Consider the following 16,277-nt stretch of genomic DNA (forward strand, 5'->3'; position numbering starts at 1 on the left):
ACTTTTGAACACTTTGAATTTTGAGCACTTTACTGATCCCCTGGTTCACTCCCCCCAACTGGAAGCTTTTGGACCTCCAAAAGACTATTTTCAGTCAACAAATAGATGAGGGTATGTTACATAGTATTTTTTCACACCTCCTATTCACTTCGTATTCCACATCTCGAAGTGGCAAAATGTTGACAGTTGTGAAGTGTACTCATCATGAAACACATATTGAAACATCCCTAAGGAATAGAAGAAAAACTTCCCTGAGTCAATTTTGGAGAAGGTTGACTAAAACTCTAAATTTCAGGACCAGTTCTTTTTGTTCCATTGTGTCCCCATGTTGGTGCCAGTTTGCAGTTCTTTGACCTAGTGGTGTTAGCGCAGGTATTGATATGAAATCCCGTGTTGAATCTCTTCTAGCAAGTTTTCTCACAATGGAGAAGAAGCTTCGTATGCTAGAAACTTCGAGAAGCGACGAGTTGGATGTTGTTGGGTGGAAATATGGTCGAGCTCTCCCATTTGGAGCTCTTGATCGTACCTTTAAGGGCCTTCCCCTTGACATGTGGAACTTCCTACTATTTTTTGGATCCCTAACTGTCGTTCCCTTCCTATAAATCAAATTCTCTCCATCCCCAAATGGTTGGTCATTGATTGCCTACATTCCTATGCTGAGATTATGCCTAAATGTTACTCATCTAAATTGGAGAAGGAGTGCTTGAATATTCTTGGCCTGGACTTGTGTTGTAGCAGCTACAACCACTCTCCAAGATTTTTCCTTAGCTTCATTTTGGAGCCTCCCTACCAACCTTATTTAGCAGCATGTCTTGTTTCATCAAGTACATAGGCTTCAGTGATTTTCTTGCAGATAGACAACCTATCCATCAGAGCTCATTGTACTCCACTCACAAGCTGCTCTACCAGACTTAGTGTAGAAGCAAGCTGAGTAGCTACCTCAAAAATTTGCACAATTCTGGAGGGCAACCAGTCTTCCCTCTAGATATTGCGCAAGTTTGTCTGGCAGCCTGTTGGGCTCTAGAATTGCGCAATTCTGCCAATCAAGCTTCATCCAGAAAATTGGCAATTATTCCCAACAAGGATGCTCAGCACACAAATTGCACAATCCTGGGCAGCAATCAACTACTCTACCCAGAAATTGCACAAATATCCTGGGCATCCTGCCTAGCTCCCTTTTAGAAATGTGCATTTTCTCCCAATAGTTGAGGCTGCTCATACATGTGCAGTTGCGTTGACCAGTTCCACCTAGGACCAAGAAAAACTGACTTGCATGCATGGTATTCTCCTCCCAAGGCAGCATACAAAGGCATCCCTTGTTTTAAGGATCTATTTTTAGCGGTCAGAAGTTACATGCAAGGGTCATTTCAGAAACCTCCCACCAAGTGTCACTTTTCCTAGATTTGTGGCATGCGCATCGCAACCTCGATTTTATCAAAACTCATGAACAAGATGTTACAGAGCTCATTCCTCACATTGACATTGTAGCTCTAACATCCCACATTGCATCTAGGAGTCGTCAACCCATTCATCTCAGCTCTTTTGGGGTAAGCCTGCCCTCCATGTCTTTTGTTGCATTTCTGGCACTTTTTGTGTTTTGCATAGTATGAATGATGTCTGCTTGATCTCAGTGAGCGCTTTCTATCGTTTTGATATGTACTAGCTTGTACTAGCATCGTTTCAATTTTTGTTGACATCTCACTACTGTCGCATGCATGAAACTTTTTTTCATGAACGGTCGCCGATTCGATGACTCGCCTCACCCACATGCATGTTGTTTCATTTTCTGAATCTGTCATTCACCATTTTCATGCACGATCATTCACTTATTCTTACACTAAGTACCACCATGCATTCGCATTCACGTTCACTTTCAGTTGCCCGTTGGTGAGTCTGGGCAGCCTTGGCCAAGGCTCTCCCTCACCAAGAGAGCATTGCACAATACTGAGAGCGAAGGCTCTGTCATCCTCTCAGGAAATGCGCATTTCTACCTAGTGACTGTCCTTGAGTCTTACATTGCGCAATTCTGAGGGATAGTGACTCCTAGCCTAGAAAATGGTGCAATTCAATCGCTGAGCCTGTAGCCATTGCCAGCTGAGATTGCGCATTGCGCAATTCCAGTAGTCAGCAACTAGCCTCGATTGTGCATTTGCGTAGTTGCAGTAGTCAGTCAGCCTCTTGACATCCCAAACTATGCCTTGCACATTTTTGTCAGTCAGTCTCCCTATGATCTGTAAATGAGATCTTAAATCAATATTAAGGTATTATAGACTCATGTGTCAAGAATGCCTATATAATTTAGTGCAACGGATCGAAAAGATTGCGAATAATATAGACAATAAGGAATTAGAAAACATAAAAGTCACACATCAACACAAGCAAAATAATGAAGGAGTTCACCAGACCCCCCTGGCTACATCTCCTGGTCCAAGCTTTCAGTATCGACCTCTATATTATGTCTTCAAGAGTAGATGATTACAAGTGTGAGATCGAATAGATTCTCAACACAACAGTGACAAAACACAAGGATTCCCTCAAAATCCTCAAGTCTACAAGAGTACACAGCTGCTCCCTCTTGCTCTCTGTCTTCTGCTTTCTCTTCCGCTCTCTTCTGCCTCTTTTGTCAGCCATAGAGTGGTTTTTAAGCCTCTCGGCCCTGTCTGTTCACCTCCCTTTTTGGTGTGGACACATTTTGTTAAAAATGCTTAAGGCACAAGAACAATTTCTTTTAGAAACGGAAGGATCGGCGGGTGTGTAGTGAAACCGACCGTTTGGTCTTCCTCCGCACAAATCCCTTGATATAATACATATTTGGGTCTTATTTCATTTTATCGGAAATGCAAAGGAATACATAGAATGCATTGAAAAACCCGACAAAAACATTTTATCAGAACTCAAATATCCTATAAAACAATGTTTATAATCCTTTCAGGTCCAGGCTTATCGATATCGCACGTCGTATGTTGCATAGGCCCCGCTCCTTTGTATTGCTGCCATGCGATATTGCGATGCGATATCGTGATCGGTGATCACATATCGCAATGTCTCAAGCCCCCGGTAAGTCCTCCTTGGCGATCACATATTTCAATGTCTCGAGCCCCCGATAAGTCCTCCTTTTGGTTCCATGCGATGCGATATTGTAGTTAATCAGGACCGTTGATCTATGAACGTTAAACCGACGACGGATGGTTATTTCGGGTGGCCCATTTGCATGAGGATTACCCAACATAAAAAGTGGTTTTCTCTCTCCTGTGTCATGCTACGTGTTAGCCAGTGTATGGGATCGGACGAAACCCTTCCAATACCACTTACTGCTTGAAGCCTACGTGAAATACCTTTTACCGCGGAACTCAAATCTTTTGTTGTTTTATTCATAAATCCTTCGAGTCCAGTGAAAGCCTTTGCGTCTGTTATAAGTCCTTTCCCTTTGGTTCCATGCAATGCGATATTGTATTTAATCTGGATCGTTGATCTGTGCGCTCGATCAATGGTTCACATTGTTTCGCTTGGAATCGTTATCGCATTTCTCTTAAGGCTACGGTCCGTTAACACTTCCGCTGGATTTCTCCGATGCGATTTTCCGCTCTTCTCCCTTTATAACTCTGTCAGGTCTTTAACATTATGGAAGCCTTAGACTTAGAGGTTTTACTCAAGATCCATTTTGGATCACACCTTCCCACTGAAAATCTTTTGGACCACCAAAATTGGTTTTAGGCATCGATCAAGTGAGGATACAGTTCCCTCACTTGTCCAATTTCTATCCATTGTGCCTTGCTTGGATTTGAACCCTTGAGCCCTACTCTCAGGTACTCAACATCCCCCTTGATGTGTAGTTCTTACCTTCCTGTCCATAACTGTGTCCTCCTGTAACTCATTGAGATACTCAGGCAACAAATCCCCAATAGAAGGAAACTGACTTTTCTCTTCAGGATCTTCAATCAATGAAGGTTCATACAATCTCAAGTTTTCTCATTAACGACTGAATAGATTTGCGTATAAGCTGGAAAATCAAGGCGAAAAGCATTTTCACCAATTTTATCAAGTATCTTGAAAGGTCCATACCTTATTGGTTTTAGCTTCTTATCTTCACCTTGCATTCTGTCTTTGCTAATGTACAGCTAGACTTGATCACCAAATTGAAAACTATGCTCAACTAGATGCTTGTCATGTCTTGCCTTGTACTTGTCTTGACTTCTTTCTAGTTGTTCCTGTACTGCTTGGTGAATTTCCTGTATTTGTTCAATGAACTTGGTTGCTTTGTGCACATCACTGTATCCATCAACTGCTATGTCTTTACCAAAGACAAATTCCAAGGGAGACTTTGGTATAAAACCAAAACAAGTCTCAAAAGGAGATCTTTGAGTAGAAGAGTGCTTGGCACGGTTGTAAGCATGCTGCACATAACACAAATGCTCATCCCAAAGCTTGGGTTGCTTGCTGCAATAGCTTCTGAGCAATTGGATCACTGTCCTGTTGAACACTTTTGTCTGAACATCTGTTTGTGGATGAAATGATGTGCTATTCTTCAACCTAGTGTCCATCAACTCCCATAAACTTAACCAAAACTTCCCAACAAATCGAGAATCTCGATCAGATACAATAGAAGTGGGTAGACCAAAATGAACCCATACATTCTGAAAGAAAAACTTTGTTGTTTGTTTAGCTGTAACTTGCTTGTTACATGGTATCAAAAAACACATTTTACTGAACCTATCCACAACAACATACAAATAATCATGGCCTTTCCTAGATTTTGGCAATCCCCCAACAAAATCCATGGAAACACTTTCCTAAGGACGAGAAGGAATTGGAAGTGGAGTGTACAAGTGTTATAGACATATTTGGGCACTGCAAACCCAATCACATATGTCCATAAACCAAGGGCTTCTAAACCCCTAAAAGTGTTGTTTTATACCCTAAAGGATCAAGGTCAACTGATTACATCATTTCCCAGAAGTTCTCCCTGAAAAACTACTCAGAACTAGTCAAAACTGGACCATACAGACTGCTCCATGCTGAGGGTGCAATGCATCTCGCCTGTTACACACAGAGGGTGCGATGCATATTGAAAAGAATTTATGTAGGGTCTGATGAGCGAGAGCAGACAAATGGCAAAGGAAGTTTGCTAGGTAGAAACCCAGAGAATCTTCTAGAAACTACTCATATGCCACTTGCCTCTCTGAATTCACCAAGGGATTAGTAAGAGATCATGAAATCTCCATGTGGAACCAAGAACTATCAGTGAAATGACACTAATCAAAATCCCAGAAGCTAACTCACCCCCCTGCAAATATTTATATATGTATCCCTCATCCTAAAGATCCAGAGGCTGGAATTTTGTATTTTGTAAGGAAGTGTTGTTGGTTTCTCTATGAAGCATTGTATTGTTGGGTGATCTAGCTTTTCATAAGGTGAAGAGGGATTTCATGATGGGAGGATGGCACTGGATCAGACAACTGGGTTTTAATCCTCTCTTCTACTACTTCTATCAATAAAGCTATTTGAGTTTTCCTCCATATACTTGTATATTTCTGAATCTTGTATTTGTGTATGCATTTGTATGGTTAATGTACATTTGATTCTACATTGTTTATGGTTATAAATATCTGTGCTTTGATGGTATTTTGCTGCTTTGACTCTACAGGTGTTCTTTGAAGCGGGACAAGTGAGAAAGAAGTGGTGAAGCTCTATCAAAGGAGAGAGGAAACAAGTAAGGAGCCAAGTGAAAGATTAAGTTTGGTTCTCTCTACTTCTCTCTCATCTATCTCTCATAAAGGAAAACACAAGTTACTTTGAATTGTTTGTTTCTAAGATAGCTACTTGTCTTAGTGGGACTATTAGATTTGAATAGACACTATTTTTCCCGGAAATAAAATGGTGACTCCGCTGGGAAGCGAATAGTTTGTTTGTTTGTTACTATTGTTTGCTTTATAAACAACAGATGGAGCCTGAAGTTAAGCCAACTAGCCTTCGAACTGCTTTTGCTATGCAACTGCAAAGTAGATCAACGCTACTTCAGTCAATCTCTAGGTTCGTTTATGAACTGAACATCTAACTTGCAAACATCCTTAGTGCCCTGGTGGTAGCTCAATAACCTCATTAGATCAGCCCCTATACTTTGTGTTTACTGCCTATCATAAGCTCAGCCTAAATCCCTGAACCTAACTGCAAACTGTGGGTGAAAACCAAGCTTAGTCTCATCCCTGGACCATCACATTGTCTCTCATTGGTAGTCTGGATGCATCGCACCTCCCATGTGTTGCAGGTGAGATGCATCCCTATTTCCCTTAAGGACAGGTGCGATGATTGAATGAGACTGTTTCTCTCTCAAGATTTTGGTTTTTTCTTCATTGTTTTTAGCTCTATTCAGTAGTTTTGATGCCTATGATAAGTATATCACTGTTGAACTCTTCTTCCTTTACATTATTTAGCCTCCATTGATAAGGAATTGTGAATGTTTTTTATGTATTTTTCATCATTTGCAGTTCTCCTTTGCAAATAGTAGCTTAATCGAACTGTCATCTTTTTATTCGAAAGTGTCGCAACTGTCGTTTTCAGTCAACAAAAGAGTGTCGTAAAGTCTTCCTCTTTTAGATAGTCAATTACACCTTTTCCATTGTATTTGATTTGAATTATCAATTATTTGAAGTGTCGAAAACAGTTTTCCATTCGAAAGTGAAAGTGTCGTCTTAGTATTCCTTTTGTTTTTGAAAAGAAATTGCTAAAGTGTCGCTTTGAGGAAAAGTAGTTCAGATCTGTACTTAGTTTTCTTTTTTTCATTCTCACATTAAGGGAATAGAAAAAAAAATACATGGATGTGCATTTTCATTTAGACTACATGTGGAAATTGATTTAGGAAAAGCACATTTAGTGTGTGCTTTCTGCACTATGTTGAAAGAATATTACTCTTCTTTCCTTAGTAGCTAGGATTTTCATTGCTAAAAGAAAATAAATGATTGTTTATCATTTAGATTACATATTTAGGAATTGTACATCTACATCACGTGGTGAACCTTGAAAGGAAAACTTCTTAAGAAATATCAACTATAAAATAAACCTTAATGAACATAAAAATGCTTTGGAACCTAACAAACAACATCTATAAGTCTAGGCTAGAGACGTATTCTGGTGTTGTAATGCCTGGTAACTATCGTTTTCATTGTAGGTTGGGTGATTCCTCCCCTTTGATACGACAAGTGCCAGTACGAACTTGTGCTCCCATGTATCGTCGAGTATATATTGGGAGACCACAATAGGCTGATATCCTTTATCCTTAGGAAGCCATGTCTACCGCCCTATCGATCGCAATGCACTGAACACAGCATTCGGGAAGATTGACTGCCATACATAAATTCCTCGGTAATTTCTCTATAATTTACCACCAAGGTGTGTTTTGTAGTTTTGCGATTGGTTTGGTAATCCTTGTATCTAGACTTCTAGAGTAGTCACTTTCGTTCCTTTTCGACTCCTTAAAAGAAAAGGTCCATCTGAGCACTTGTCACTTCAGGCTCATTACAAATCGAAGGTGACTAGAGTCATCTTTATCTTTTTCTCGACTCTTAAAAATTGAAAAATCAAGTTGTGTCAAAGCGTCATAAAATTTATTTTATTTGGAATAACATCACTGTTCCCTCGTTGGTCTTAGGTTGAGAAAATGGAGTCCACCAATAAAAGATTTCCCCTTGGGGGGAATCCTAGTTCTTCCTCTTCTTGGGGAGATATTGGTGCTCCATACATGGCTACATTGTCCCTTCCAGGACTCATAATTGGCTTGCCAGTATGGCTATTCTCGACCTCTGTCATTCAAAACACTATAATTCCTCAGCAATCAAATGAGCAACCAGATGATACTAGAGTTTTTCCCCCACCTTCTACTTCGTTTGTTTCTCCCTCTCCTTCTTCCACTTCGCTTGGTGAAACTAGTAACACTAAAAACCAAGTAACTGAGAAGAAGAAGAAGGGGAAGGAGAAGAAGAAGAAGAAGCCAATGGCGAAAGGGGGCAACCATGCATTGTCTAGCGAAAATCTACACACTGCACCATCCAAACCCAAATCTCCATGTGTCATTTGCAAAGGAGACCACTATCATGGAGATTGTCCTTGCATCCCGCGGATCTTGAGAGACTGGTCTCCCCGCTTGCACAATCCGGTGTCTTCAACCTCTGTCGATCATGTTGAGAGTACACCATCAACTAGTGAAAATGAAGTCAATGGAGAAAAAGGAAGATCTAAATTTCCTTGCAGGTTTTGTGAAGGAAATCATGCCCTCCATCGTTTTTCTTTTTTGGACGAAGCTAAAAGAGTCTTGGATAGCCGTCCTACCTCACCGCAGCGACTTCCACCTAGATACAAGAAACTCTTGCCAAGTCCACCGCTAGTTGAAAATTCGACTGACATACCTCTGTTTTCGGTTGAAACGCCTATCATTGAAGATAAACCCTCTGAGTCCACACTGGACCAAATTCAACAGGTCGAGACGACAGTCGACCCAGTCTTGTCTTCAGAATGTCCACCTTCAAATGATATAATCTCCAAAGAGAATGAGAACGACACCGTTCAAATTATTTTTGTTAACACAGAGTCTGATGAACATGGGGGAAATCTACCTATTCCTTTACCATAGGAAGGAAGTTCCCCATTTCAAGAGATTCATCTGGCCATTTATTCAGTCCCTCCTCCAAGCAATCTAGTCGTTTCCTTTGATTGGAATCTACTAGCGGGACCCTGCCTTCCAACTAATGTACCATTCCAAATCATAGTACAAGCTTACAGAATGATCATGGCTGGCACTATCATAGATGAAGGGGCTTCCATGAGTATCATTTCCTCAACTACTTGGAAAGCACTTGGTTCGTCATCGCTTCTGCCTGAAATTCAAAATTTGTCGAGCTTCAATAAAGGAACTAGTCGACTATTAGGGATCCTTCCAAATTTTCCTATAACTTTGAGAAGGAAAACCATTCACTTGAACGTGATGGTTGTCCAAGGACCACTAGATTACAATCTACTCCTTGGGCGTGACTACATTTACAGCATGGGAGCTATTGTCCTCACTCTTTCGGGTGATGTGTTTCCCGTATGAAGGCAGAATGGTACAACTTGTTGACCAGCTTTCGTTCCCCGGTTCAAACATGGCTACTAGTCAAATGCCATCCCTAAATGGTCCCTTTGCACAAGTAATGTCTCATCAACCTCCAGTCTGTCCACCTAATGACCACGAGTGATTCGGTGAATGTGATGAAACCCAGGGGGCATGTGCCCTGGTCTGCTTCGGTAGGAAAACCCTAGATAAAAGATAGGTTTCCTCGTAGGATATATGACCAGTCTGACACACCCGTCCATTTAGGATATGGGATCAGTCTAGAATAGGATTTCCTTGTCAAAGGTTATGTGATTGGAGGGGACTCACACCATTCACCTTTGTCTATTTCGATGGACAAATCCAAGGAAGTGTTTTGTCTGCAACATGGACGAAACAATCTTGCTTTGATTTAATGCAAGAACTTCCATATGGTAACTTGGAAACTCTAATTTTCTTTATATCTGGGGGCATGTAAACCTTTTTTACACAAGTGAAAAGCAACCAGTGTAACTCTAACCCTGTAGATTTTACTAACTTCAATTACTTAAGTTAGGTGATTGGTTTGATCCACCATTCACCTTTGTAGGGGCCGAAGGCACCAGCAAAGCAAAGGAAATGTTTTGTAGGAAACTATCCTACCTAACCTCAGTAGTTCATTAACCCTTAGGATAGTAGTTGGTCATTTCTAGCCTGCATACAAAAGGCGCGGAGCAAAGTTTCGCATGGGGTAAGCACATTAAAAAATGAACCTACTGATGAGAGACATCCTTAAAGATGACTGGAACGAGCAATATTTCCGCAAAGTTCAAGCTCGTTAAAAAATAAACCTAGCACTGAGCATAGTTTCTAAAGATTCAAGCTCATTAAAAAATTAACACCTTTCGGTAAATAACCTTTGTGATCGCATTGCTATCAGCTTTTTGAGCCTTGGTCATGTTCTTACTGTCACATCCACTCTTTTAGCCGATCATACACCTCCACTTGATTGTTTACCCTTTTGAGGAACAGCTGCAACGAGTAATTCTATTAGCCACCTTCTTTACACTGCCTTGATTGAAAAGTTCCAAACTTACTTGGAACCAATTGCTACCCGAAAACATCACTCGTTCCTAAAAAATAAGTCTCTTTTAAGCTCTTTTTAGACTCGTAAAATATGAAAAGATTGCCGAGCAATTGGCCTCTCTAGCTCGTTAAAGTGATTGGAAGTGCCATCCCTCCTCTATATTTTAATCTTTTTGGACCCGAGGGATCATTACACAAAAATATCGAGTGCTTGTCTTTTTCGGCTCGCTAAAGTGATCAGAAAAGTCATCCCTTTCGTATTATTTTATACTTTTTCGGACTTAAGGGATTATACTATGAAAAAGGATTGCTGGAGTTTCCTTTCCGTCTCTTTTCAGACTCCCTAAATATGAAAAGGACCAAGTTATCTTTGTCATTAAACTCATTAAAACAATAGCGACAAACTTGTCCATACGGACAAGAGCGAGTTTCATTGTCGCTAGGCTCGCTAAAACATAGCAACAAGTTTTCCCGAAGGGAAAATTATAGGACAAGCATATGTTATCCTCCTAAAGCTTAACAAAAATAAATAGGTACTAGTCAGCAATGACTAGGGAAAAAGGGAAGAAAACTTGAAGAACTTAATTGGTAGCAGGTTGCTCTTGAACATGACAATTTCACTCCATCACCATGATTGAGTCAGGTTGGGCTTTTCCGTTCACTGGTCACATCACCATTGGTCCTCCGTACCATCCATTTTTGGGGTTAACACTACCAATCCATTTCAATGTTGCCGATATGTTCAAGAGAAGTCGCTCAAAGAATTCACCAACCTAGCTAATGCCTCATCCACTGCAATACCTTCACGCTCCATTCTTTCATGACCGCCACCCTGAACCTTGTATCATCAGATCGTTTTCACCTCCAAAAAAACGTTTGCTCCATTTCGTGTCATAGATGTGGGAATCATTAAGGCCCTCCTACGATGGGTCACTTCTTGTCGACATCAGCCCATTATCCAAGAAGTTGACTTAGGAACAACCCTTTCAGTACTTTGAAGCTTGCATGCCTCAATGGAAAATTTCTCACTTCCGGCGACAAGTTTACATCAATGGCCTTCGACTGAAAGATTTGGCGTGGTGTTCGACATCGACTCATGTATTCGCATCACGTGAATTGTACTGCAATACCTTGAGGGTCATTATCATCATCGGTGATTCCTCTCATGCTTGTTAACAACTTACATCATTGGCTGGTAATCAGGCGATGTCTTTCCATGTTCGACATCAGAACATCTTTTCACATGGATCGACTTGTACTTCAGGTGAAGATTGAATGAGTTTGAAGACCCCGGATCTAGTTTCATCCATCCGGGCTGCAATATATTCAGGAAAATAAATACATCAAATGTACTCCATAGCTGCACAGATAATCATCCAAGCTAAGGGATGATGGCTCTACCAAAATCATCAGTCTGCCACACAGACGGTTTTCTGTCCTATGTACATGAAAATGAATTTATAAAGCTAAGCATGGGAATGCCTGCCTCAGCTAGATCATGAAAATATTATGAAGATAATGTATTGTATTGTATCTTATTACAGGTCACCTTCTAGTTCAAAAAACCTTGTATCCTCATGATAAAGAATTTCACCCGACATAAGAAGATTTATGACCTCATGCTTTAGGGGGTAACTGTTATAGACATATTTGGGCACTGCAACCCCAATCACATATGTACATAAACGAAGGGCTTCTAAACCCCTAAAAGTGTTGTTTCATACCCTAAAGGATCAAGGTCAACTAATTACATCATTTCCCAGAAGTTCTCCCTGAAAAACTGCTCAGAACTGGTCAAAATTGTACCATATAGACTGCTCCATGCTGAGGGTGCAATGCATCTCACCTGTTACACACAGAGAGTGCGATGCATACTGAAAATCCCTTCTGTAGGGTGCGATGAGCGAGAGCAGACAAATGGCAGAGGCAGTTTGCTAGGTGGAAATCCAGATAATCTTCTAGAAACTGCTCATATGACACTTGCCTCTCTAAATTCGCCTAGGGATGAGTAAGAGATCATGAAATCTCCAAGTGGAACCAAGAACTATCAGTGAAATGACACTAATCAAAATCCCAGAGGCTAACTCACCCCCTTGCAAATATCTATATATGGATCCCTCATCCTAGAGATCCATAGGCTGGAATTTTGTATTTTGTAAGGAAGTGTTGTTGGTTCCTCTGTGAAGCATTGTATTGTTGGGTGATCTAGCTTTTCATGAGGTGAAGAGGACTTTCATGCTGGGAGGATGGTGCTAGATCAGAAAGCTGGGTTGTAATCCTCTCTTCTACTACTTCTATCAATAAATCTATTTGAGTTTTCCTCCATATACTTGTATATTTCTGAATCTTGTATTTGTGTATGCATTTGTATGGTTAATGTACATCTGATTCTACATTGTTTATGGTTATAGATCTCTATGCTTTGATGGTATTTTGTTGCTTTGACTCTACAGGTGTTCTTTGAAGTAGGACAAGTGAGAAAGGAGTGGCGAAGCTCTATCAAAGGAGAGAGGAAACAAGCAAGGAGGCAAGAGAAAGACTAAGGTTGGTGCTCTCTGTTTCTCTCTCATCTATCTCTCATAAAGGAAAACACAAGTTACTTTGAATTGCTTGTTTCTAAGATAGCTACCCGTCTTAGTGGGACTAGCAGATCTGAATAGACACTAGTTTTCTTAGAAACAACAAGCCCAATTTCCTATTATTGGGCTTTCTTGTAGCACACATAGTACACCCTTTGATATATCTAGAAACTTTCTCATGCATTCTTGGCTAATAACAGAACCTTTGCAATTGTGCAACTGTTTTACTTACACCAAAATGACCTGATATGAGAGAAGTATGTGCTTCTCGGATTATGTTATCTCTTTCAGTTTGTGGAATGCATAACTTTCCCAAATGATATAAGAGTTGGTCCTTTACATAATAATCCAATTCTTCTACTTGCTTGCCATGACTTAAAGTTGCATATACATCTTTAAATCTACACCTTGAGCATATTGTTCAATGTAACTTTCATGCATTACTGAGTTATGCTTAAGTATAGTAGATGCATTTATGATTGGTCTTGATAACATGTTTGCAACCTTATTGTGTATACCCTTCTTATATCTGCTGACAAGATAAAACAACTGCAGAAAACCCATCCATCTATAATGCCTTGATTGCTGCAATTTAGTTTGTGAGTGCAAATATTGAAGTGGTTGATGATCTGTATGTATGATTGTTTCTTTACCCATTAGGTAATGTTTCCACTTTTTCACACTTTGTACTAATGCATACAATTCTTTATCATATGTGAGATAATTAACTACTGCAAAAGTAAATGTCTCAGAATGATAGCATATGGGTTTTCCGTGTTGCATCAACACTGCTCCCATGGCATAGTCACTGGCATCTGTCTCAATCTTAAATGGATGTTGAAGATCTGGCAGTGCTAGTACTAGTGCTGCACTGATTTTCTCTTTTAAGGTGTCGAAGGCTTTATGTTGTTTGCCACCCCACTTAAACACCTATTTCAATCCTGTTAAAGCATGTAATGGAGCTGCAATCAAAGAAAAGTTTGCAATAAACTTTCTCCAGTGTTTTGCTGCCCCTAGGAAACTCCTAACCTCTATAGAAGATTTGGGTTTAGGCCAATTCACAATGACTTCAACCTTAGAGGGATCTATCTTCAATTCACCACCCCCTATAATATAACCCAAATAATTTAAAGATGTTCTGCCAAATTCACATTTTGACAGTTTTACATAGAGATTTTCTCTTTTGAAAACATCTAAAATTTGCTTTACATGCTTTACACGGTCTTCCCATGTCTTACTAAAACCAAGAATTTCATCTAAATAAGCAATTACAAAGTCATCAATAAATCGTCTAAGTACATCATTCATATCTCTCATGAATGTAGCAAGAGCATTAGTTAAGCCAAAAGGCATAACCAACCATTCATAAATTCATTGCTTTGTATTGAAAGTAGTCTTCCATGCATCCTGTTCTACAACTTTGACATGATGATAACCACTTCACAAGTCTAACTTAGAAAATTAAACTGCTTCTTTCAATTGATCTAATAAATCATCAATACGAGGAAGAGGATAACGATTCTTGATCTTTATTTTATTTAGTGCTCTATAATCAATGCACATTCTCCACGAATCATCTTTCTTTCTCACTAGCATGATTGGAAATCCACATGGTGATGTGCTTGGTCATATAAACCCTTTATTGAGCAACTCTTGTACTTGCTTCTTTATCTATGCATTCTCTAAAGCTGACAACATGTACATTCCAATGTTAGGTAATGGAGCATCTTGCTGCAAATAAATATCATGTACTATTTCTTGCTTGGGTGGCAGACCTTTTGGTTCTTGAAATAGGACATCATACTCTGAAATAAATTTAACTAAATCAACTTTATATTTAGAATCACAACCTTCAAATGCATTGGATTTTCAGGATCCTTTGCCTTTACAACCATTAGTAAAAATTGCTTACTTGAATTCACAATTCTTTTCATTTGTCCTAAGTTTATGAGAGAATAATTATCTTTGAGTTTATGAGCTCTTACAATATATTCTAGTCCATATTTAGTGAGTTGATACTTATTCTCAGATCTATAGAAAATAGCTTTCCTATCATACAAGTATGGACTTCCCAAAACAATACCACATATATCCAATGGAACTATATCTAACTCAACTTCATCTACAAATGTTGATCCAATAGCAAACCTAAGTTTACATTGTCTCGTTACTTGTAGCTTTGTTTTATCACACACCAAACCTAATGGATATGGCTTCTCATGAGGTTTTGTTTCTAATCCCAACTTCTTTACAATTGTTTCAGAAATCAAATTTACTTGTGATCCACTATCAAACAAAGTATCAATCTTATTGTGCTTGGAAATTACTCTAATACGAAAAAGCTCATTTCTTTCCCTCTCATTACATTCATTATCAACAGATTGTGCAGAATTACTTGTGGATGCCTAAGAATCTTTACCTTTAATACCTATGGCTGTAACTATTTTTTCATTGCTTGAATCTGATCCCAAGTCCTGCTGAATAGCAGTAGCATTCTTTTTCTTCTTTCCACCGCACTTCTTAGGTTTCCATTTTGGATGCAAAGACCAGCAGTGTGCCTCATCGTGTCCTTTCTTGCAATGAGTGCATGAAGGTTTATCCTTCTTTACAATGTTTTCTTTCCTCTCCTTCCATTTCAGTTTCTTCTTTTCCTTGCTCTTGCTTACAGAATATTTAGATGATTCCCCAACCTCTGGGTTTACATTCTTACCTCTAGCTTCTAGATGTGTGGCTTGAACTGATACATCATCTAATCTAGTGGGATTAAACATGAGAATAGTATGCTTTAAATAGCTATGAAGACCACCTATATACTTTAATAAAGTCTCAGGTGAATCTAATGATATACCTAGAGTTAAAGCTCTCTTTCTGAATTCCTGAATATAACTATGTACACTTTGACCCTTCAACTGACAAAGAGTTTTCCAACTCATCATTGCCTATTGCATGTAATCTAAAGGATAGAATTTCTTTCTGATAGCAGATACAAATTCATTCCAGGTAGAAATTATTTTACCATGTTTTTGCAGATCAGCTTGTGTCTTGCCTTCCCACCATACTAGTGCTGATCCGAATTGGATCCATGAAAATTAGCAAGGTGCTATGATTGTATCAAATCAGGACAGACTTCAAAATTTATGAACAAAGAGCTATCAGGAAGACCTCTGGACAGTGACAGTTTGTAGCCAAGAACGACAAGGACCTTGGTCAAAGTGTGTTGACCGAGGCCCATGGAGACCGCGCAAGACGCAAACTGGCAGTTAGGAAGTCCGGATCAGAAAACAGAGGCCGTTTTTAATGCGTGATGGGAAAAATTCCTCGAGAAGGAAAAGCCCCGAGCGCTCGGTCGCATGGGAAGCCGAAAAACCATAGGGAAAGCACTAAGGCGAAAGGCGGGTCTCGCGCTCCAAAACCGGCAGAATATTGGAGGCATGTTGGGCGGTAAGCAGATTTGGAAGGAGGATGAGTGATTCCATACATTGCACGACATGTGTCCAGCAGATGCGAGAGAAAACCACTTGTCATCGCTGGCTAACGGTCGAGCAAGTCAACCA

The sequence above is a fragment of the Pinus tabuliformis genome, chromosome 2_2 (genome assembly GCF_031772625.1).
Source record: "Pinus tabuliformis cultivar Carrire ecotype Pingquan chromosome 2_2, CPIR1, whole genome shotgun sequence".
In the NCBI taxonomy this organism is placed as follows: domain Eukaryota; kingdom Viridiplantae; phylum Streptophyta; class Pinopsida; order Pinales; family Pinaceae; genus Pinus; species Pinus tabuliformis.